We start from the raw sequence: 24,142 nt of genomic DNA, 5'->3' as shown, positions 1-24,142 counted from the left end.
TGGATTGTTCCCTGTTCTGACTCTGAAGCAGTTGATTGGTCTCCAGCCATACTTAGGGAGCCTTCTGTGCTTACACTGCTTTCACTGAAAGTGACTCTGCCTTTTTCTTGACTCTGTTTTTTATTATTTCTAAATCTTTGTCTCCTTCCCTTCTTTTTTTCTTCAGAAGTGCCCTTGCTACTCATATTCCAACTATAGACTATATTCAATTCATAGTCCTTGCAGTCACGTTGATATTTGCCAATCTTTCTATCCATGATTTCTTTATCCAATTTCTCCAATGTTTCATTAAATTGTTTGTCAAATGCTTCAAATCTTGTGTCTTGTTTGGTTAATTCTATTTTCTCCTGCAGGTTAGTAAGTTCCGTAAGTACTGTTTCTCTTTCTCCTTTCTTTTTATTAAGTAGTTTACCCATAAGTATCAATGAGCATTTGGTGAGTGTCTCATTCCAATCTTCCATGAATGTTATATCCTCTCTTTCATTAGCTGGATACTTTTTCATCCTTAATCCTCTTGGGACTTTGTTTTCATTGATATATAGTTGCAGGAATTCTATTTCCCACCAAAGTCGCAACTCTTTGATACTTAGTTTCTCTTTATTAGCAAAAAGATGTACAATATCATCCTGTGTGCTTTCCTGGGTGGCTGTGCTTTTAATCAGATTTTCCATCTTAGTGCGTCTCAGTGCAATATTACCGTATGCCATTTTGTTTCTGTTTACACCAGTGTGTTAAAGCTAACGTGTTTGAATAAAGTCTCTGGTGTCTATGTTGGAATTTAAAGGAAATTAAATCCAATAAGTCAGCATCAACATTCATACAAAAATTCCACAGTACACCATTATCGGCAAAACGGTATTGATCTCTAGATTCACTCTGAGTGATATTTATGTGCAAGCGTACAGTGATTCTAAATAATATGTATATATGCTGTGTGCATAAGAAAGTATAGATGACTTCACTTTCAACTCTTGATTCGTATCAAAACCAGGTATACACAATGTAAGTTCAGTAGGACCGACAGGACGAACAGTCTGAAGTTATAAGGTATTGTCCGGTGTGGGGGAAAAGTGTTTGAACTTTATGAAGAGCAAATTTGAGCTTTGTGAAAAAGAAAAAAAAGGAAATTCTTGCTATAGACTGTACCTGTGATTTAACATAACAGTGAAGTTATACCGGTTGTTTCATACGCTCTATTTTGTTCACTTACATCTTGAAAATCTTTTCTACTGAAACGTCACTTACATTGTGTATACCTGGTTTTGATACGAATCAAGAGTTGAAAGTGAAGTCATCTATACTTTCTTATGCACACAGCATATATACATATTATTTAGAATCACTGTACGCTTGCACATAAATATCACTCAGAGTGAATCTAGAGATCAATACCGTTTTGCCGATAATGGTGTACTGTGGAATTTTTGTATGAATGTTGATGCTGACTTATTGGATTTAATTTCCTTTAAATTCCAACATAGACACCAGAGACTTTATTCAAACACGTTAGCTTTAACACACTGGTGTAAACAGAAACAAAATGGCATACGGTAATATTGCACTGAGACGCACTAAGATGGAAAATCTGATTAAAAGCACAGCCACCCAGGAAAGCACACAGGATGATATTGTACATCTTTTTGCTAATAAAGAGAAACTAAGTATCAAAGAGTTGCGACTTTGGTGGGAAATAGAATTCCTGCAACTATATATCAATGAAAACAAAGTCCCAAGAGGATTAAGGATGAAAAAGTATCCAGCTAATGAAAGAGAGGATATAACATTCATGGAAGATTGGAATGAGACACTCACCAAATGCTCATTGATACTTATGGGTAAACTACTTAATAAAAAGAAAGGAGAAAGAGAAACAGTACTTACGGAACTTACTAACCTGCAGGAGAAAATAGAATTAACCAAACAAGACACAAGATTTGAAGCATTTGACAAACAATTTAATGAAACATTGGAGAAATTGGATAAAGAAATCATGGATAGAAAGATTGGCAAATATCAACGTGACTGCAAGGACTATGAATTGAATATAGTCTATAGTTGGAATATGAGTAGCAAGGGCACTTCTGAAGAAAAAAAGAAGGGAAGGAGACAAAGATTTAGAAATAATAAAAAACAGAGTCAAGAAAAAGGCAGAGTCACTTTCAGTGAAAGCAGTGTAAGCACAGAAGGCTCCCTAAGTATGGCTGGAGACCAATCAACTGCTTCAGAGTCAGAACAGGGAACAATCCAGGATGGATCTAACATAATGGATAATGATGAAGTAACAACTACCACCCAACAACAAAGCAAGGGGCTGGGAGCAAGACCAAAGGAGAATACAAAGCGAAAATCCTTTTCTGAATTGGTAAAACAGGACTCTTCTACATTGGTGGGTAAAAATACAGGAGCAGATCCAAGCACATCTACACCAAGATACCCGAGCAGAGCCAACAGAGGGTCAAAAAACGGGAAGAACCAGAGGGGAAGAATGTGATCAATCTTTCAAGTACACCTCTGACAGATGAACAACAAAAAGTCTTAGCGAAAGGACTTGGGTTTGCGCCCACCAATGACTTTGATTTGTTTGATGCTCTCCTGGATTTAAACAAATTCATGAGAAAAGTAACTTTAAAAAAACACTTTTCTGAAATAAATATTAGTGAGCAGGCTCCCCTGCCAGATAATGATGTAATAAATTCGTATAGTGGTAACATCTTATCTAGTAACATTGAACACATGAATTTTGGAGAATTATGTGATCTAACCAGTTTAGCTACATTACATAAGGAGAGCACTAGATGTGGAGAAATACAACATATAATTCCTAAAAGTAACATCAGATATACTAACAAATATTTCTACCCTTCACAGTCTAGAGGTGATAATATAGAATTGTTCCATACAATTGTTGAACAGGAACTGACTAAACTCTATGACTGTGAAAGAGAGAAACATCAAAAAACAAGAAGGGCTAACAATCTATCAGGAACAGAGTGGAGGGCTCTACAAGATTTAAAATTAAATAAAAATTTGGTCATTACCAATTCAGATAAGGGTGGGTCAATAGTAGTCCAAGATAGGATCTCCTATGAAATAGAGGCCCTAAATCAATTAAATGATAATGACACCTACAAATTACTCACGTTCAATCCCACCATAAAATTTGTCAAAGAATTAGAGACTATTCTAGAGGAGGGGACTAGATTAGGCATTCTAAATGAAAAAACTGCAGAGGCATTGCTAGTAAAATTTCCTGTTATCTCTACCTTTAAACACTTACCAAAAATTCATAAGAATCCCTCTAAACCACCAGGCAGACCCATCATTTCCACAATTGGTACACTAGGCGAAAAATTAGGGGCATGGGTAGATGAATTTCTGCAGCCCATTGTAACAAACATGCCAGGCTATTTACGTGACACAAAACATTTACTTAGAAAATTAGAAGGCCTAAAATTAAATGATTCATGTCTTTTTCTCACCATAGACGTAGTTTCATTGTATTCCTGTATTCCACACAGACAAGGCTTACTAGCCTTGGAAGAAACACTAAAGTTTTATACAAACTTTGACATCATTTTCATTAGCTATTTGGTTGATGTTGTTGGCTATTTATTAACCCATAATTATTTTGTTTTTGAAGGCAAAATGTATTTACAGCATAGGGGTACAGCTATGGGGGCGAAATTCGCCCCCTCATATGCTAACATATACCTTAGTTACTTTGAATTGTTCAAGATATTTGGTGACCTTAATAACTTTAAGGACAACATAAAATTCTATACTAGATTTATCGATGACGTGTTGATAGTCTGGGAAGGGGATGTGTCACTAATTGATGAATTTGTGAAATCATTGAATGATAACAGCATGAATCTCAAATTTACCTATAGTTGGAGTAAAGAAAGCATCAGCTTTCTTGATCTAACGATTAAAATAGAGGAAGAGGGTCAAACAGTAGCTATGGAGGCATATAGAAAGAAAATAGCTGGAAACACTATCTTAAGAGCTGAGTCTAACCATCCTAAACATTTAAAAATGGCCATCCCTAAAGGCCAATTCATGAGGTTACGCAGGAATTGTAGCGATATTAGGGATTATGACAAACATGCAAATCTTCTAAAAGCACGTCTAGCAAAGAGAGGCTATAACAAGAATCTCTTAATTACAACACAGGAGAATGTAAGGCTAATGGATAGGAATGAATTACTCCAGGACAAACATAAACCTAGAACTAAGAACTCTGAGGAGACTATTGTATTCTCTACACAATACAGCCAACAATATAACAAAATATGTAACATAGTCAAAAGATATCTTCCCATTTTGGAGAAAGAACCTACACTAACTAATATTTCAACTAATGGGGTCAAATTTGTCTCTAGGCGGGCTAAGACGTTGAGTCAATATGTAAATAGGAATTTCTCAGAATCAGGTATACTATCCATGCCTAGGACAGAAAGTTGGCTGAGACCTGAGAATGGGACCTTTAAGTGTGGAGTTAAACCTTGCAAGTCTTGTCAATATGTGAAACCAGGCGAATTTTTTGTGTCCCACACTACTAAATGTGAATTTCGAATTTACAGACATTTTACTTGCCAGTCTGACTATGTGGTCTACTTGATCTCCTGCAAATTGTGTGGCTGTCAGTACACAGGAAGAACTATAAGACCCATAAAGGATCGTATACGAGAACATCTCCTGTCTCTGGAAGCTTTAGATCCTAAAACACCGGTGGCCAGGCACTTTGCGAGACGTCGAGTAGGCCATTCATATACTAAAGCTATGCTTGCACAAATTCTGTCATATTTTCAATTTCAAGTAATAGATAGGATTCCCAAACTTAATACAGGAGGGGATAGGCTAGCTAAATTAAATAAAAAAGAAGCCTTCTGGATTTTTAAATTAGAAACTGGCAACCCTAAAGGAATGAATAAAATTTGGGACCTTAAACTATACACAGGTATATAGATATAATTATGTTGAACCAGGTTTTCAATAACTATCCTTTAACTTAGTATTATGTAACCTGATATATAATTAGTAAGGCATACAGAATCTCACAGTTAGTATATGCAGGAAGCCAATATATAAACATATGAATAATAAGACACATAAAAACTCTGTTATTTTGTTACATGTACATTAAATAGTACAAAATAATAATAAAAATAAAAAATAAAAAATAATAAAAAATAAAAAGCAATTAATAACATACTGCATCTAGGTAAGGTTGCCGAATTCCTTTCTCATGTTATATTAATATTCTTCTTTTTATATAATATGTTTACCCTATAATTGAATTACGCCAACTTTTCTCTTTACCAAACATCTAGAATAGTACAACATTGTTTTTATTTTTATTTTTTGTTATTTCTATTACCTATGTTCTTAAATAGAGTATAAATATAATCCATTTAGTCCGGTAATGATGTGGCCCTTCTGACACTAAAAACAAATTGATATTCACCTACCCATAACACATCACATGTTGTTGTGATAATTAAAATGTGTTAAGGTGCCGAAGGGGTTAAATCGTATTTACCGGTATAAATGGCAGTACAGGGAATCAGCTGCTATCCCTGATGAAGTGCTTTTTGTAGCAGGAAACGCGTCGGAGAGCAGCCTCTCCTGTGTGCTTGGGTGAACTACTATGATGTGTGCTAACATTTTTAAATTGTAACCAATAAATTGTTATTTTTTAACTATCCATCTTTAGTGCAGCTTGCAATCCTTTCCATCAAAGTGGCTATGTTGTTCGTTAAAAAAATTTAAACGAGTGGCGGCGATGTGGGGGGACCTCGGTTTAGGGGTACATAGGTAGTTTATGGGTGTTAGTGTACTTTAGAGCACAGTAGTTAAGAGGTTTATAAACCGGCGTTAGCCCAGAAAGCTCTTAACTACTAACTTTTTTCTGCGGCTTGAGTTTTGTCGTTAGATTTCTAACGCTCACTTCAGACACGACTCTAAATACCGGAGTTAGAAAGATCCCATTGAAAAGATAGGATACGCAATTGACGTAAGGGGATCTGCGGTATGGAAAAGTCGCGGCTGAAAAGTGAGCGTTAGACCCTTTCCTGACTGACTCCAAATACCGGCGGTAGCCTAAAACCAGCGTTAGGAGCCTCTAACGCTGGTTTTCACGGCTACCGCCAAACTCCAAATCTAGGCCATAATATATTTGTAACTTATTGCAAAGCATGACCGACGGCATATCTCATCCTCTGCCGCTGGAGACAAAACATCAAGAAAATACATAACGATCGTCATTTAAAGGTATAGTACATGTAACCATAGCTTTGGATTCTTTATATATAAAATATAATTTGTGCTCACAAAGAATCAAGTTGGTTCAGAGATAAGCATATCTTAACAATCTTAATATTGCTTAGAGATGTGGTAAGAATACTGAAAACAATTCATGAAATAACATGCACAGAAATGAATTATCTATGAAAAGTTTAATGTCACTAATCTTATTTATTCCTAAGGGGCAACCTGTTTTTAATGTATAGATCCCAAATACTTCCCTTTTGTTTAGGGCCTTATATCTATCCCTTCCCCTTTTATTTAATTTCACCTGTTAAATCCCTTGAAATTTGAAATATTTGAATTTGTCAGTGTGCTCAAAAAAATGTTTAGCTACCGGAGTTTTTGGCACTTCTGCCTCTAAGGACAGTAGATGCTCTCTTATTCTATCTTTGAGACCCCTAGAGGTGAGTCCGACATATTGAAACTTGCAACAAAAGCAGGTGATAAGATAAACAATGAACGTTGAATTACAATTAATACGTTCTTTTATACTATAAATTTTTCCTGTATTTGTGGACTGAAATGTGTCACCTATTAAGGCATAATCACAGCTTTTACAAGGTCTTCCTCCACATTTGTAAAAACCTGCTTTGTATGATAACCAATTTCTATTACTGTTTCTCAGAGTATTAGGACAACTATTAGTCGTGACACTAAGACCATTGTTTCTATTAATCTTATCTCCAATAGTATCAGATATACACAAAACAAAATTACAATTTTAAGATATTGCTTTAAGATCTTCATCTCCCTCTAACAGAGGTAACCTTTTTCTGATTATATTGCAGATATCATTATATTGATTACTGAACTTCGTAACAAAGTTGATGCCTCTTGTCCCTTTACTATGATTTTCAGCTAACCTATCTTTATCTTTAAGTAGTTTATTCCTATCAAAACCTGATACCAAAATTGCCAGTTTATTCAGATCTCTCTGATCGTAACCCCTCTCAACTAGGCGGATCGTAAGATTGTTAGCATGTTTCCAGTAGTTATTCAAATCTGTGCAATTGCGCCTCAGTCTAATGTATTGTCCCTTGGGGATCCCCTTCTTTAAGTGTTTGGGATGCAATGAATCAGCCCTAAGTATGGTATTACCTGAGGTTTTTTCCTATATACTTCTGTCACTATAGAACTCATATTATGACTTATTAGTACATCTAAATATTGTCAGTTGCAGCTTCAAAAGTGAATTTCAGATTGACATCATTATTATTTAGACCAGTGTTTTTCAACCAGTGTGCCGTGGCACACTAGTGTGCCGTGAGAGATCCTCAGGTGTGCCACGGCAGACTGACAACAGTGTGACATATTTTTTAAACTTTGCTTGTTTTTACTCCCAGTGCAAGGGTAGTTTGTAGGAGGCATGGCATAACAGCACAATACATACAGTATGTGTGTGCTTGTGTGTATGTATATATATATATATATATGCTGTATTAGGCTACAATGTGTGATTTTTTTTAAATTTTGGGATGGTGGTGTGCCACAGGATTTTATAATGTAAAAAAGTGTGCCACGGCAAAAAAAAGGTTAAAAATCACTGATTTAGACTATTCACAAAGTTACTTAAGTCACTTCTACTGCCTCCCCAGACAATTAAAATATTGTCTATGTACCTAGTATATAGTCTGATATCATTTTTGAAAAGATTATCATCACCAAAGACTTTCCTAGATTCAAAATCTGCAAGAAACAGATTCGCGTACGAGGGGGTGAACACATCTCACCCACTATACTTAAGTTATTAACCCCTAATTCCGCTGCCACTATAATAAACCTAATAACCCCTAAACCAAAAGCCCCCCAAAATGAAAGATACTAAATAAACCTATTAACCCCTAAACCGAAAGCCCCCGCAACAAAATATACTAAATAAACCTATTAACCCCTAAACCGAAAGCCCCCCACATCGCAATAAACTAATTTAAACTAGTAACCCCTAAACCTAACCCCCCTAACTTTATGTTCAAATTACAATTTCCCTATCTTAAATTAAAACTTGCCTGTCAAATTACAAAAACTAAGTTTATTCTAACAAACTAATACAGCTATTAAACTAATATTAAACTAACTATCAATTAAATAAACTATATTACACATTAAAAAAATCATAACACTACTCAAAAAATAACAAAGTATCTAATTACAAAAAATAAAAAATACTAAATTACAAAAAATAACAAACACTAAATTACAAAAAAATAACAAACGAAATTATCAAAAATAAAAAACAATTACACCTAATCTAATAGCCCTATCAAAATACCCCCCTTAAAAGGGCCTTTTGTAGAGCATTGCCCAAAGTTAAACAGCTCTTTTACCTGTAAAAAAAATACAAAGACCCCCAGCAGTGAAACCCACCACCCAACCAACCCCCAAAATAAAAAAACCTAGCTCTAACAAAAACCTAAGTTACCCATTGCCCTGAAAAGGGCATTTGTATGGGCATTGCCCTTAAAAGGACATTTAGCTCTTTTGCATTGCCCTGAAAGGGCATATAGCTTGTTTGCGAAAAGCCCAAACCCTAAACTAAAAAAAAACAACCCACCCATAAAACCTTAAAAAAATCCTAACACTAACCCCCGAAGATCCACTTACAGTTTTTTAAGTCCCATTTGAACGATCTTCATCCAGGCGGCGAAGTCCTCATCCAGGTGGCGAGAAGTCTTCATCCAGACGACCTCTTCTATTATTATTATTATTATTATACTTTATTTATGAAGCGCCAACATATTCCGCAGTGCTGTCCATAATTACCACAAGTTCACATTTAAAGGTGCACTCACTCCATCCTGTTTTTTGTAATAAAACAATACAAGACTTGTAAGAGACAGGACAAAATTTACAAACACATACAGGAGGGATTGAGGGCCCTATTCCCGTGGGAATTTACAATCTAGAAGGGTAGGAGGTTGAGAAACAGGAGGTGAGGACTGTAAGATTGGGAAAGGTGTTAATACAGAGTTAGATAAGGAAAAGCCAATTCTATCTTAATCCAGGCGGCAAAGTCCTCATCCAGGCGGCGAGAAGTCTTTATCCAGACGGCCTCTTCGGCAAGAAGTCTTTATCCAGGTGGCCTCTTCTAGCTTTATCCAGGTGGCATCTTCTATCTTCATCCCTGTGGCGTGGAGCGGGTCCATCCTGAAGACACCTGGCGTGGAGCATCCTCTTCATATGGTCGCTGCTGTATACTGAATCTTAAATGCAAGGTACGTGATTCAAAATGGCGTCCCTTGCATTCCTATTGGCTCATTTGATTTTGGAAATTCAAATCAGCCAATCGGATGAGAGCTACTGAAATCCTATTGGCTGTTCAAATCAGACAATAGGATGAGAGCTACTGAAATTCTATTGGCTGATTTGATGAAGATCGTTTAAATGGGACTTCAAAAACTGTAAGTGGATCTTCAGGGGTTAGGGTTAGGATTTTTTAAGGTTTTTTGGGTGTTTTTTTTTAGTTTAGGGTTTGGGCTTTTCGTAAACGAGCTATATGCCCTACTCAGGGCAATGCAAAATAGCAAAATGCCCTTTTAAGGGCAATGCCCATACAAATGTCCTTTTCAGGGCAATGGGTAGCTTAGGTTTTTTAGGTAGTTTTTTGTATTTTGTGGGTTTGGGGTGGGTGGAGGTTTGTAATGTTACTGGGTCTTTGTATTTTTTTCAGGTAAAAGAGCTGTTTAACAAAAGACCCTTTTAAGAGCTATTGGTAGTTTATTTTAAATTAGGTTTTTTATTTTTGGGTGTTTTTTTTTAAACGGGTATAAGAATAGGAATAATTTTTATTATTTTTGATAATTAGATATTTTGTGTAATGTATTTTTTTTTGTTTTGTGGTGTATTTTTATTTTAGATTAGGGCTTGGGTATTTCATAAAGGAGCTGAATGCCCTTTTAAGGGCAGGAAAAAGAGCTAAATGTCCTTTTAAGGACAATGCCCATACAAATGCCCTTTTCAGGGCAATGGGTAGATTAGGTTTTACTTTTTTTTATTTTGTGGGTTTGGGGGGTGGGGGTTGTATACTGTTAGGGGGTGTTTGTTTTGTTTTGTAGCAAAGGAGCTGTTAACTTTGGGACAATGCCCTACAAAAGGCCCTTTTAAGGGCCCTTGGTAGTTTATACTAGATTAGGCTTTTTTATTTTGAAGTATTTTTTTTTTTAAGAGTATTAGAATAGGAATAATTTTATTGTTTTATATAATTTCATTTGTTATTTTGTGTAATGGTAGTCTTTTTTAATTTTTTTGTAATTTGATTTTTTTTATTTTTTGTAATGTTAGGTTTTAGTGTAGGCAGCTTAGGTTTTATTTGATAGGCAAATTTGTATTTATTTTAACTAGGTAGTTAGTACATAGTAAATAACTATTTACTAACTAGTCTACCTAGTTAAAATAAATACAAACTTACCTGTGAAATAAAAATAAAACCAAAGCTAGCTACAATATAACTATTAGTTATATTGTAGCTAGCTTAGGTTTTATTTCACAGGTAAGTATGTATTTAGTTTTAAATAGGAATTATTTAGTTAATAATGGTAAGTTTAACCCCTTAATGACCACATCACTTTTCCATTTTCTGTCCATTTGGGACCAAGGCTATTTTTACTTTTTTGTGGTGTTTGTGTTTAGCTGTAATTTTCCTCTTACTCATTTACTGTACCCACACATATTATATACAGTTTTTCTCGCCATTAAATGGACTTTCTAAAGATACCATTATTTTCATCATATCTTATAATTTACTATAAATTTGTTTATAAAATATGAGGAAAAAATGGAAAAAAACACACTTTTTCTAACTTTTTTTTTTTTTTTTTTTATTGAGGTTATGCGAAACATTACAGCTTATTTTGAGTAACATGTCATAAGTCAAACTGAAGATGGTACAATACAATTCAATGATTACATTATAGATATACAAGATTCGCATTATAATATATGCTATACAGAATGCTGAAACCTCTTTTTCTTTTTAACATGGGCTGAACAAAGTCTGTTCCCTCACCTGATATTAAAGGCAACTATTGTGCTTTGAAAAACGTGTAATACATTCTAGAGAGGGGAATTTAAGTTACTGTAACGGTCCCTGCATGACCTGTAATCTTAGATTAGTTTATAATATAGATATACATATATAGTAGTCAGGGTTATAGTATATTTCACAATGGGAACAACAGGTAATGTATAGTTATAGCTTATGAAATAAAACATTTTAGGATGCGGTATATGCAAGATTAACCGCTTAATTCGACCTCCAGATCAAGGAGGTATATTAGGCATAATTGGGGGGGGGGAGGTTGTTATTTAGATATAGTATGAGAAACAGCTTATGTTCAAGGATAATACTAAGTTCTATGCTAGTAGTCAGGGGCAAGGACAATTATGGTATGATGCCTCTAAATACTAATGTTGAAATGTTGCTAGACTGTTAGTCTATATAGGGAGACTCACGGGGGACCATTTTAGCTGTTGGTGGTACAGGACCAGCCTGCATTAAGGAACCTGACTAGTATTTTAATGTGCTTATATAAGGCTGTAAAGTTGACTTCTGCTCTAACTAGTTATCCCTTAGGGTATATTAAGAAGGCAGGCACATTAAATAATAACCACAGTCTCATAAACTTTTAGAAAAACCAAAGAATAGGTATGCATCCTGTCGCCTGGGCACGGGCCCTATGCCCATCGGCAGGAGAACATCTAGAGATGTATATACTAGGTAACCATGTCAAAGGGAATAACACAGTAATCTCTATTTATCATAGCGAAGTCAGAGACAATATCAATGGGATATACAGTAAGGTCTTATGACTATCTGGCAATAGATGATATGGGTGCTCTGCATATAAGTCAGATAGGGTGCGTCAGGGCAATACGAGGGCGGTTATAATACAGCTTTACATTTGCCAACTAAATAGTTAGTTATGCGCCTAGGGAGCCAGTACAGTGAGGGAATTCAATTAACCATATGCAGAGTATAATATGAAAAACAGGTTTGCACAGAATTAGGGCACACAACGTATACAAATGAAACATATGCATGCTAACTAAGAGCTTGAATATATAGTAAGTACAGGAGCACTGTGAGTAACATTGGGAGCACAAGGCATCTGGCTGGAAAACAAACTATCTGAACCATGAACCTGTATCAATAAGGGTCTATCTTCACTGTGTGAAATGTTACAAACAAGACAGATAGTGCTATATGCTAATTCAAAAATAAGTGTTATCTATCCTTAGAACAAACCAAGATCTTACATGATCTCAACATATAACATTGCTATATAGGCATATAATCAGGTTACTAGAAACATAGAGGTATAATGAGCATGTACCCTTTTTATGTGCTACATACATAGTTCCTCATAAAAAGTGGCAGAACTTGTGCAATGCAGCTAATATAGGCCTATTAAAGGTGGCGTATAACAGTATAGCTCTAATATACATTCTCCTGGGGAGTATTGTCTCAAACATTATATCAACAGATGGATAAAAGTTAACTATATATGAAAAATAATAATAAAAAAAAAAAAAAAAAGGTGGTAAGATACATTCATCTAACATATGAACATACAGACGTGTATAGATATTAGTGAGAGATGCAGATGCCACTAAAGTCTATGTTTTAACATATAATTTCCACATAGATGCCTAGTTATGTTCAGACTGATTTCAGGCTTTAACACCTTCATATGTAACTGAGATCTAGCAGCTTTGTGAGGTGAGACAGAGATCTGTTATGTAGTGTGAAAAGTTCAGTTCACTGCCAGTCTGTCACACTTATTGCACAGTAACCTATAGTTCGATTACCTGCAGCTATATTTAAAGCAGAGTTACGTTTAGCCCACTCCGGCTCTGGGACATCGGGTCCTAGATGTCTGGGTTCTCATAAGCAATGGCAGGTAAGTAAAGAGGGGACCGTGCGAGGAGGCGCTGGATTTTGGAACTAAGCTTTCAGCCCCAGCTTCACTAGACCCGCAACGATAGGGCAGCCGACCTTCAATGTCAGTAGTTGCTTTAGGCTTTGGGGATATTTGTGGACTCCTTCCACCTAGCCTATGCGAGTTTTGAGGAGCTCTGTCTCCGGGATGATTTGCCGCAGTGACGTTGCTTGACACAGTCCCTTTACTCGGCCGTTCGATCTCTTGTGAAGTCGCGTATTCGGCCGTCTTCATTAGGGTTTCTGAGGTATGCATTAGATGCTGAGGTCCCAAAGCATCACCGGTTTTGCTATTGTAGTCGGCTGGGCTTAGGTAAACCTCTTGTTGTAGGCCGCTGAGATCGGCAGGTTCTAGGGCTCTGTTCAGAGTTGCCGCAAATATGGGCTCATAAGACTGTAGGAGTTTACCCAATTCGGCTAAGATCCAATACGTGTCCTCCATCATAGATGTAGAAGGGTAAGATAATATCAAGGAGGATCTCAGTTCATACAGGAGTGTGTAGGCCAATATGTATAGAGTAGTTTCCTCACCATGCGGTAAGAGAAATGGCCGCTGCCCGCTCAGTGTCAGAAAAGGCCTCCAGTTTTAACTTAGAGTAGCTGCATTAGCCTCGTATTATACTATGCGCCCAATGTTAAGTAGAAGTTTGTCATGCATCCCATCATACTCAGAGGGTATAATTTGCTGGAAGAAGCACCTTAGATCAATTTAGAAAAATGGTAATAGCTGGAGCACTAGAAAAGTGCGACCATTCTCATGTGCTGTTGGCTCCGCCCCCCCACTTTTTCTAACTTTGACCCCCAAAATCTGTTACACATCTACAACCACCAAAAAAACACCCATGCTAAATAGTTTACAAAATATGTCCTGAGTTTAGAAATACCCAATGTTTACATGTTGTTTGCTTTTTTCGCAAGTTATAGGGCAATACATACAAGTAGCACTTTGCTATTTCCAAACCACTTTTTTTCAAAATTAGCGCTAGTTACATTGGGGCACTGATATCTTTCAGGAATCCCTAAATATTCCTTGACATGTATATATATATATATATATATATATATATATTTTAGAAGACATCCCAAAGTATTGATCTAAGCCCATTTTGGTATGTTTCATGCCACCATTTCACCGTCAAATGCGATCAAATAAAAAAAATTTGTTCACTTTTTAACACATTTTTTCACAAACTTTAGGGTTCTCACTGAAATTATTAACAAACAACTTGTGCAATTATGGCATAAATGGTTGTAAATGCTTCTCTGGGATCCCCTTTGTTTATAAATAGCAGACATATATGGCTTTGGCTTTGCTTTTTTGAAATTAGAAGGCCGCTAAATGCCACTGCGCACCACACGTGTATTATGCCCAGCAGTGAAGGGGTTAATTAGGGAGCATGTAGGGAGCTTGTAGGGTTAATTTTTTTAGCTTCGGTGTATTGTAGTAGACAACTCCAAGTATTGATCTAGGCCAATTTTGGTATATTTCATGTCACCATTTCACCGCCAAATGCGATAAAAAAAAAAAAGTTAAATTTTTCACAATTTTAGGTTTCTCACTGAAATCATTTACAAACAGCTTGTGTAATTATGGCACAAATCATTGTAAATGGTTCTCTGGGATCCCCTTTGTTGAGAAATAGCAGACATATATGGCTTTGGCGTTGCTTTTTGGTAATTAGAAGGCCGCTAAATGCTGCTGCGTATCACACGTGTATTATGCCCAGCAGTGCAGGGATTAATTAGGGAGGTTGTAGAGTTAATTTTAGCTTTAGTGTAGTGTAGTAGACAACCCAAAGTATTGATCTAGGCCCATTTTGGTATATTTCATGCCACCATTTCACCGCCAAATGCGATCAAATAAAAAAAATTGTTCGCTTTTTCACAAACTTTAGGTTTCTCATTGAAATTATTTACAAACAGCTTGTGCAATTATGGCACAAATGGTTGTAAATGCTTCTCTGGGATCTCCTTTGTTGAGAAATAGCAGACATATATGGCTTTGGCATTGCTTTTTTGCAATTAGAAGGCAGTTAAATCCCGCTGCGCATCACACGTGTATGATGGCTAGCAGTGAAGGGGTTAATTAGGTAGCTTGTAGAGAGTTTGCATGGTTAATTTTAGCTTTAGTGTAGAGATCAGCCTCCCACTTGACACATTACACCCCCTGATCCCTCCCAAACAGCTCTTTTCCCTCCCCCACCCCACAATTGTCCCCACCATGTTAAGTACTGGCAAAAAGTCTGCCAGTGCTAAAATAAAAGCTATCTTTGTTTTTGTTTTTTGTTTTTAAAATAAGCATATTTACATATGCTGCTCTGTAGGATACCCCTTAGCCCCCAACCTCCCTGATCCCCCCCAAATAGCTCTCTAACCATTCCCCTCTAACGTATTGTTAGCCATCTTGGGAACTGGCAGCTGTCTGCCAGTACCCAGTTTACAATAAAATATATTTTTTTTATTATTTTTCTGTAGTGTAGCTTGCCCCCCACCTCCCTCCGAGATCCCTTAGATCATTTTTATTTATTTATTTTTTCCCACTTTCTGTTCAAATTTTTTCTGCAGTGTAGCGGTTCCCACCCGCTCCCTACCCGTGCGTGGCTCCCGTGCGCGTGTCCTGTGCACGCGTGCGCTCCCGTGCGTGCGCCCCGGCGATCCCGCCCACGATCCCGCCCCCCTCCACATCAAATGGCCCATCGATGGCCGCCCACCCGCCTCCCAGACTGGCTCCTACCCACCAACGACAGAGTGGCTCTCTCTGCATCGGATAGCCAAGTTATTCAAGTTATTGCAGGATGCATCGATATTGAGGCATCACTGCAATAACCGGAAAGCGGCTGGAAGCGATCAGGATCGCTTCCATCACTTTCCAAGACCAAGGAAGTACGCCATACGTCCTCAGTCGTTAAGTGTCTTTTTTTTTAGGACGTACGGCGAACGTCCTTGGTCCTTAAGGGGTTAATTTAGCTCTATTTTGATTATGTTAAAGTTAGGGGGTGTTAGGGTTAGGCTTAGGGTTACGTTAGGGTTAGGGTTAGGGGTTAATATAGTTTATTTAGGTTGTTTCGATGTGGGGGACTGGTGGTTTAGGGGTTAATAGGTTTATTTAGTGGTAGTGATGTGGGAGGCTAGAGGTTTAGGGGTTAATAAGTTTATTTAGGGTCCGCGATGTCAGGGAGTGGCGGAATAGTGGTTAATAGATTTATTATAGTGTGGGCGATGTTGGGGTTCAGGGGAATAGGGGTTAATAACTTTAGTACAATAGCGGCGATATTTGGAGCGGCAGATTAGGGTTAATAGCTTTATTTTGGTGGCAGCGATATAGGGAGCGGCAGATTAGGGGTTAATAACATTATGTAGGTGGCGACTATGTCGGGCGAGCAAATTAGGGGTGTTTAGACTTAGGGGCATATTTATCAAAAGTCTGTTGGACCTGATCCGACAGTGCGGATCAGGTCCGACAGACCTCGCTGAATGCGGAGAGCAATACGCTCTCCGTATTCAGCATTGCACCAGCAGCCCTTGTGAACTGCTGGTGCAACCCCGCCCCCTGCAAATTCAGGGTGTCAATCAACCCAATCGTATTCGATCGGGTTAAATTGCGGTGATCTCTGTCCGCCTCCTCAGAGCAGGCAGACAGGTTATGGAACAGTGGTCTTTAGAGCTTTATAGATATGCCCCTTAAGGTTTGCGTTACGGAGCTTTTCATTCCGCGATCGCAGGTGTTACGCTTTTTTCTGACCCGCTCTCCCCATTGATGTCTATGGGGAAAGCGTGCACGAGCACGTCAAAACAGCGCTTGGATTGTGTGCGGTATGGAGCTAAACGCAGCCATACTGCACGCACAAGCCACCTGTTTGAAAACATGTAATGGCTGCGCTATAGAGGGTTAAATAACGCAACTTTTGTTGCGTTCGTTAATTTCCCTATAGCGCGCATAACTTGTAATCTTGCTGAATGTTAGGACATGCTCCTCCATCCCCTCTCCCTCTTTACCTGCTTCCTCTTTCCTTTTCAATTACACCTCTTACCTTTTTATGCTATTTGGGCAACAATATGATTTAATAGTCTGCAGTTTTAGTTTTATAGATATTGAAGAAATGGATAATACTTTACAATTAAAAAAACAGAGATATTGATCTATAGGTAACAGATTGTACATGTGCATTTTTGCTTTTTCCACTAAATTAATATCTGATACCATAACTTGTTGCTTTGTTTGTTTTGTTTTATTGTACAATATAGTTTGAATGTAGAAATCAATAATGATGAATAAATATAAAAAAAAGAGACACATGTTTATATGACTTGGCTTTGGCATGTTCCATAGTCTACAGTCTTTTTAGTTATAATAATTAAAAACTATTCTTTAATCTTATCCCATACTTAAAAAGACAACAACAAAATAGTTATGGTTTAAAAAGATAGATAATGCCTTTACTACCCATCCCCAAGCTTTGCACAACCAACATTGTTATGTTAATATACTTTATAACATTTTAACCTCTAATTATCTGCCTGTTTATAAGCCACTGCAGACAGCCTCTTATCACTTGCTTTTTTATTAGCTTTTCACAACAGGAGACTGCTTTTTCATGTGGGCCATATAGGTAACATTGTGCTCACGCCCGTGAGTTGTGAATGACACTGCACTCATTTGCTAAAATGCAAGTCAATAGATAATAAATAAATAGCCATGTAATCAGGGGGCTGTCAAAAGAATCTTAGATATAAGGTAATCACAGAGGTAAAAAGTATATTAATATAACTGTGTTGGATATTCAAAGCTGGGGAATGGGTAATAAAGGGATTATCTATCTTTTTAAACAATAGATTTTTTGGAGTTGACTGTTCCTTTAAGTCTAAAGTTTGGTATTTAAGTTTTTAGCTGTTTTTTATTCGTTAATGTCATACCATTTCTCCTTTTTCTTTGTATTTCACTATTTTTGTTGATTCCTTCTTATATATTTCCTTTCCATATTTCTAGTTTGCAGGGGGGGGGGGGGGAGAATCGGTAAACAATGAAATTGGCATGCATTCATAGGGCAATCATGAAATGCCCTATTTAGGAGGGTCTTTAGAGTTCTGAGAACTACTCCATCTTTCCTCTATCGTGTCTTTGTCACATTGGTAATTGTATCTTCCAACCCCCAGGCTTAAACTTGCTGTACGCAGAACTGTATTAGCCATTTGATTTTCTTTATTCTCTATTTTTTTTAGCCAGCAGCTTCCTTCTGAAAAGAAAAGCAATTGTACTTAAACAAAGCAATCTGCCATCCATCTGCGTGCTGCACGCTTTCTGCTCAAAGTCATGTCAAGGTCACATGCCTCTGTTCATATGGAATTGTGTTTATTAGCGATCTTCTTCAGATGAAAAAGTTAGAGGTTTAAGGCTGGGATACAAATGTTCTCATGTAAAGGAATTGGTGCTTTAAGGGATCAGTAAAGGCACAAGGTATAATAACCTTTAAAGTACAGACGGCTTAGGGGACAAGAAAACGGATACAAATGCAAAACACTGTGTGTAGGCGAACTTGGGGGGGTTAAGCAGAGGGATCAGAACACTGACATAGGGATAATGTGATGTATTAGATAGTTTACGAGCCTTAATCTATTCTTTTCCAAGCAGTGTGGCTAGTTTATGTATTTGTGTTTTAGAGATCTGTAAGAGTAAGAGGTAAAATCAAATGCTGCTTTGCAACTTTACAAAATTGTATATATTATTTAAATAATAGATGAACACTGTAATAAATGTAAAGCCTTTATTAGGAAGCTAAGCATAAACAATAATAGGTTAATTGAGAATTTTGATATTATAAAATATACCTCATACCGTCTATATGTTGTTTTCAAGAGTAGTTAAATTCATTTAGTTAATGGGACAAATAAGACCTTAGTTATGCAGCTTTGCAATATTCATTCATTATATATTTTGCTATTTTTTATGTAATTTAGAAAATTGTGGATTTTCTAATTCTTAGAACTGGAAATGCAGCCAGCTGACGTCTTAAGTCTAGCCCTGTTAGATAACTTTTGCCTAACTGGTTTTAACAGATAATAACTGCAAACCAATGCACATTATACTTTCAATATGACTGTGACCAGCCTTGTCTGCAGACTCAAGCCTGGATTGGTTCTCCAAAGAAGGCATGTGGTGTGTAAAGTTTGACTATTGAAAAATATTTGCAGCAAACGAGATGTTATTTTGTTTAAAAAATGTTTTGAATTGGCTGAAAGTTTTGTTTTGAAAGTTATTTTATAGCAAGATAAAATAAATGCATTGTAATTACATGGTATTTAGTTTATTGTCCCTTTAAAGGTGAGCTTATGTTTATGTTTAGTTAAAGGTGGGTTAAAAGTAAAACAATGCTGCTGAATATACCTATCTATGGAGTTGATCACAATCTATCAGCTATTGACTTCTGAAAATATTTTTTTTCTTATTGGCCATATTGGAAGCTGAGTTTCTTGAGTGATCACAATGCAATATGGTGTTGGTAGTTAAAAACCAAATGCGCGTTTTCAACTGAAAAGCTCCTCAAAAAGGAATTTTCAAGGGTTAGCTGATTTTGAAATAAAAACTGGGAGGTCTCCTAGAAAGGGCACATACAATAGCTCATTCACACCTCTTGTGGTTACAGCAAAGATCTATTCATGTAAACCTTTTGTTCACTTGACAAGGAAAACACTCACATGTGTGACATTCACCTATTATCATCACAAAACACCCTCAACACTCAGGGGCATATGTATCAAGCTCCGTATGGAAACAGCAGTTATGAAGCAGCGGTCACAAAGACTGCTGCTCCATAACCTGTCCGCCTGCTCTGAGCAGGCGGACAGACATCACCACAATACAACCCGATCGAGTACGATCGGGTTGATTGACACCCCCCTGCTGGCGGCCTATTGGCCGCGAGTCTGCAGGGGGCGGCGTTGCACCAGCAGCTCTTGTGAGCTGCTGGTGCAATGATGAATATGGCGAGCATATTGCTCGCCGTATTCAGCGAGGTCTGGCGGACCTGATCCGCATTGTCGGATCAGGTCCGCCAGACTTTCATAACTAGAGGCCTCAGTATCCAAATGAATGCTATAGGTATCTTGGCAGGATGGACAGACTTCTATAGGCACTTCAGGACACCAACATCAACAAATGGCATTATTTTATATTTCATATCTGAAAGTATTTCAATAGCACTGGCGTGATTGTCACAGACAGGCATGATTAAAACAGTTTTTACAGGAGATCCCATAATAGCAGCTTTCAGAGTTAACTAGTGCATCTGTTACTAAACTTGTAATCTGCAACAAGCAGTAGTGAATCAGCTACATAAAATAACATAGAAACTGATGAAGCTGGAGTGATCATTTGTTGAATTTTATTACAAGGACAGAGATTAATATTTTCCTTAAACTTTCCCTTTACTACTCAACAGCTAGATTACGAGTAGAGCAGTAGTTTGCGCTCCCGCTCATGCTTTATTGCTAGACTTCGGCTTTTTGCACGTGTCAGGTTGTGCGCACATTACAAGTTCAAAGTAAAGCATTTTTGCTCACATGCTAACCCAACGTGTGCAAAAAGATAAACTTTGAATATCACTACCACATTAAGGTGTTGCCCCATAGACTTAAATGGACCCGAAAAGTGTGTGGGGGGGAAACACCCTTACTGTAGCGCAAACCAGATCACATTTTCTGAAGTGCACTAAACAGACATAAAAATATGAGATAATAGAGTAATATGTTATATTTATTCATAAATATATACTGTATATATATATAAATATATATATTTATATATATATATATATATATATATATATATATATATATATATATATATATATATAAATATATATATTTATATATGATGTTTTTTGGTAAAATATATTTCTATACTTATGTATGTCTATATAAATATATATATATATAAAAATTATATATAGCTATAGATATATGTCGATATATATATAGGAATATCTATTTAAAAATACCTATTTCCCTATGAGAAGAATATTAGAATTTTAAACATTTACAGTAAACACATAGTTAAATACTTTCTTAAAGGGAAATGAAACCCCCAAAAAATATTTCATGATTTAGGTAGAACATAGAATTTTAAACAACTTCCTAGTTTACTTCTATTATCAAATGTGCTTAATTTTTTTTTGTATAATTTGTTGAAGGAGCAGCAGTGCACTACTGGTTTCTAAATGAACAAATGAGTGAGCCAATGAAAATTGGTATCTATATGCAGCCACCAATCAGCAGTTAGAACCTAGGTTCTTTGCTGCTCTTGAGTTTACCTAGATAAACCTTTCAGCAAAGGATAACAAAAGAAGGAAGCAAACTAAATAATAGAAGTAAATTGGAAAGTTGTTTAAAATCACGTTCTTTCTGAATCATGAAACAAAAAATGTGTTTCATGTCACAGTAAAGCAGAGTTATTTATCTGTTTCAGATGAAAATCACAAAATAAATGTGTTGCACCAGAACAAGCTCCACCTCTTTATTCTAAAATTGCAACATATTTTGGCGAGCCAGAGCCAGGAGGAGTAAATTAAAGCAAGAAAAGACTACTCCTTTTACCAGAGACAAATCTAGAAGTTATTAGAAGTCACTAGAAAATCCTTTGAGAATAACGTTAGAATATGGAGCAATTGCAGGAGGAAGTGAGCATAACACTACTGCAGCTAGAGAAAGCTCGTCTTGTTGAAGTTTGCCAATTTCTAAAGTGCCTGGATGAAAGCGGGGCAGGTTTCCTCACCAAGTCCAGACAAACCCTTATCAGGAAGGTAGAGAGAGTTTTGGAGGAGATTGAAGACAGTCAAGAGGAAGATGAGGTTTGCCAGTACTTAAAAGACCTCCTGACGTTTATTACATAAAGTAAACAGGGTGTGGCAGATTCAGAACCAATGGTAACGGAGCTCACTCAGTTGAGAGATCTAAGAAATAAATACCTACAACTACTCAAGAGGGAGCTCGCAAAGCGTTAGAAGAGGAGATGATAAAACTAGAAAATAGAATCAGTGTGAGCAGCGGAAGTGTGAGAAAAGTGGGGGAAGTGACAGCACCGTTGCCAGCTACTGTGCCAGAAGTAACCCTCTGGCGGGAATTCAGAATCTGTAGACAGATTGGAGAAGGGGGACAGAAAGACAAACTGTCCTACACAAGCCTGGGCCAACAGATTGAAGCAGGAATCCGGAAGGGACATTCTGAAGTGGAGATTATTGAGGCAGTGATACGGGCAGTCAGCCCTGGACTTCATCTTAGAGATATGTTGAAGATTAAGAGTGGATTTACTCTCAGCATGTTGAAGATTATCCTAAAGGGACACTTTAAGGAAGATAGCTCCTCTGATCTGTTCCATAAGTTGATGAATATTTCTCAAGAACCCAAAGAGTCAGCTCAGAACTTCTTATTGAGTTGAAAGAAAAGCTATGGTGGAAGTCAAGTGAAAAGAAATTGAAGACCAGTACAGTACAGACCTTATTCAATGGAAGTTTCTTTGTTCTATTGCAACTGGACTCCTGAGTGATGCCATAAAGTTTTAGGTAAAACCTTACCTTAATGATATTGCTGTCACAGATGAAGTACTGATTGAAAGAGTGAATGAACTAGCTAATTTAGAGATGGAAAGACAGCAGAAGTTAAAGAAAACTGCTTATGGAAAAGGTTCACAACTAAATGAACTCCACACAGAAGTTCACTCCCATGACAGCAGACAGAGATATGTGCAGCAGACAGGGGTGAAACTGCTAGAGACTTGAAGTAGATGCCAGTAAATCTCAAAGAATCTAGTCCAGATACATATAAGCTGATTGAAGATCTCAAGGCAGATGTGTTTGAAGAAAATGTTCCTCAAAGCCATGGAAACCAGCAGTCAACCACGACCAAGAGAGTTTCAAATGATCCACACACAAGCAAGACAGAGAGGTTGTAAGGAATGCCGGGAGGTCAATGCAGGAGCCTCATGTACTCACTGTTTCAGCTGTGGTCAAACAGGACACTTGTCATGGGATGCAGAGTAAAGACACAGCCGCCGTAAAACTTGAACGGGCTGCTGAGATGGGACCCACAGTAACTCCTTACCACGTGTCCCACCAACATCAACACACACCGGTTAGAATTCTGAAACAGCAAGGACACCATCATCCTTCTCATACTTCAAGACAGCAGGGTACGGTGTCCAGTAATAAAGTTTTGGGAACCTCTCCTATAAACACAGTAAATTATTTACCACCACAACATCAAGCCAAGCTGCTAGATCTGGTTGGAAGATGGTGCCTTGTCCGTTGCCAACATGATGATGTCTCCATTGAAGCTTTGTGGGACATTGGGGCACAAGCCAGCATTGTGAATGACATCTGGAGAAAACAATATATCCCACACACCACAATCCGACCCATTGCAGAACTGCTTGGACCTGGAACTCTGCTGGAACTAGCAGCTAACCAGACAGAAATACCATTTCTTGGATGGATTGAGGTGAGATTTCAATTGGATTGTGAACCAGAATCAGTAGAACTGACAGTCCCTATTTTAGTCACAAGTGACCCTAAAGTGGCTTAAGATCCAATTATTGGGTTCCATGTAATTGAAGAATTCAGTCAAGAGAAGAGTGTAGCAGGAACATCAGTCACATTATACACATGATGAGCCCCACATTTTCAGTAACAGCAAAGACAGCTGAAACCACTCTGAAACTCATGCAGACTTCAGCTGCAAGTTATGATAAAGGCATTGTGAGAACAGGGCAGAAGAAAATAGTCCTACCCGCAGAATTTTACCAGAAGGTTTGGCCATCAGTGAAGTGGTAGTAGCAGTTTGCAAGGAAAGTCCAATTTATATACCCATCCCTATTGTAAATATTACTAAGCATGATATTATATTAGACTA

Source organism: Bombina bombina, chromosome 3 (assembly GCF_027579735.1).
Source record: "Bombina bombina isolate aBomBom1 chromosome 3, aBomBom1.pri, whole genome shotgun sequence".
Classification (NCBI taxonomy): domain Eukaryota; kingdom Metazoa; phylum Chordata; class Amphibia; order Anura; family Bombinatoridae; genus Bombina; species Bombina bombina.
Note: the sequence above shows the minus strand (reverse complement) of the source record.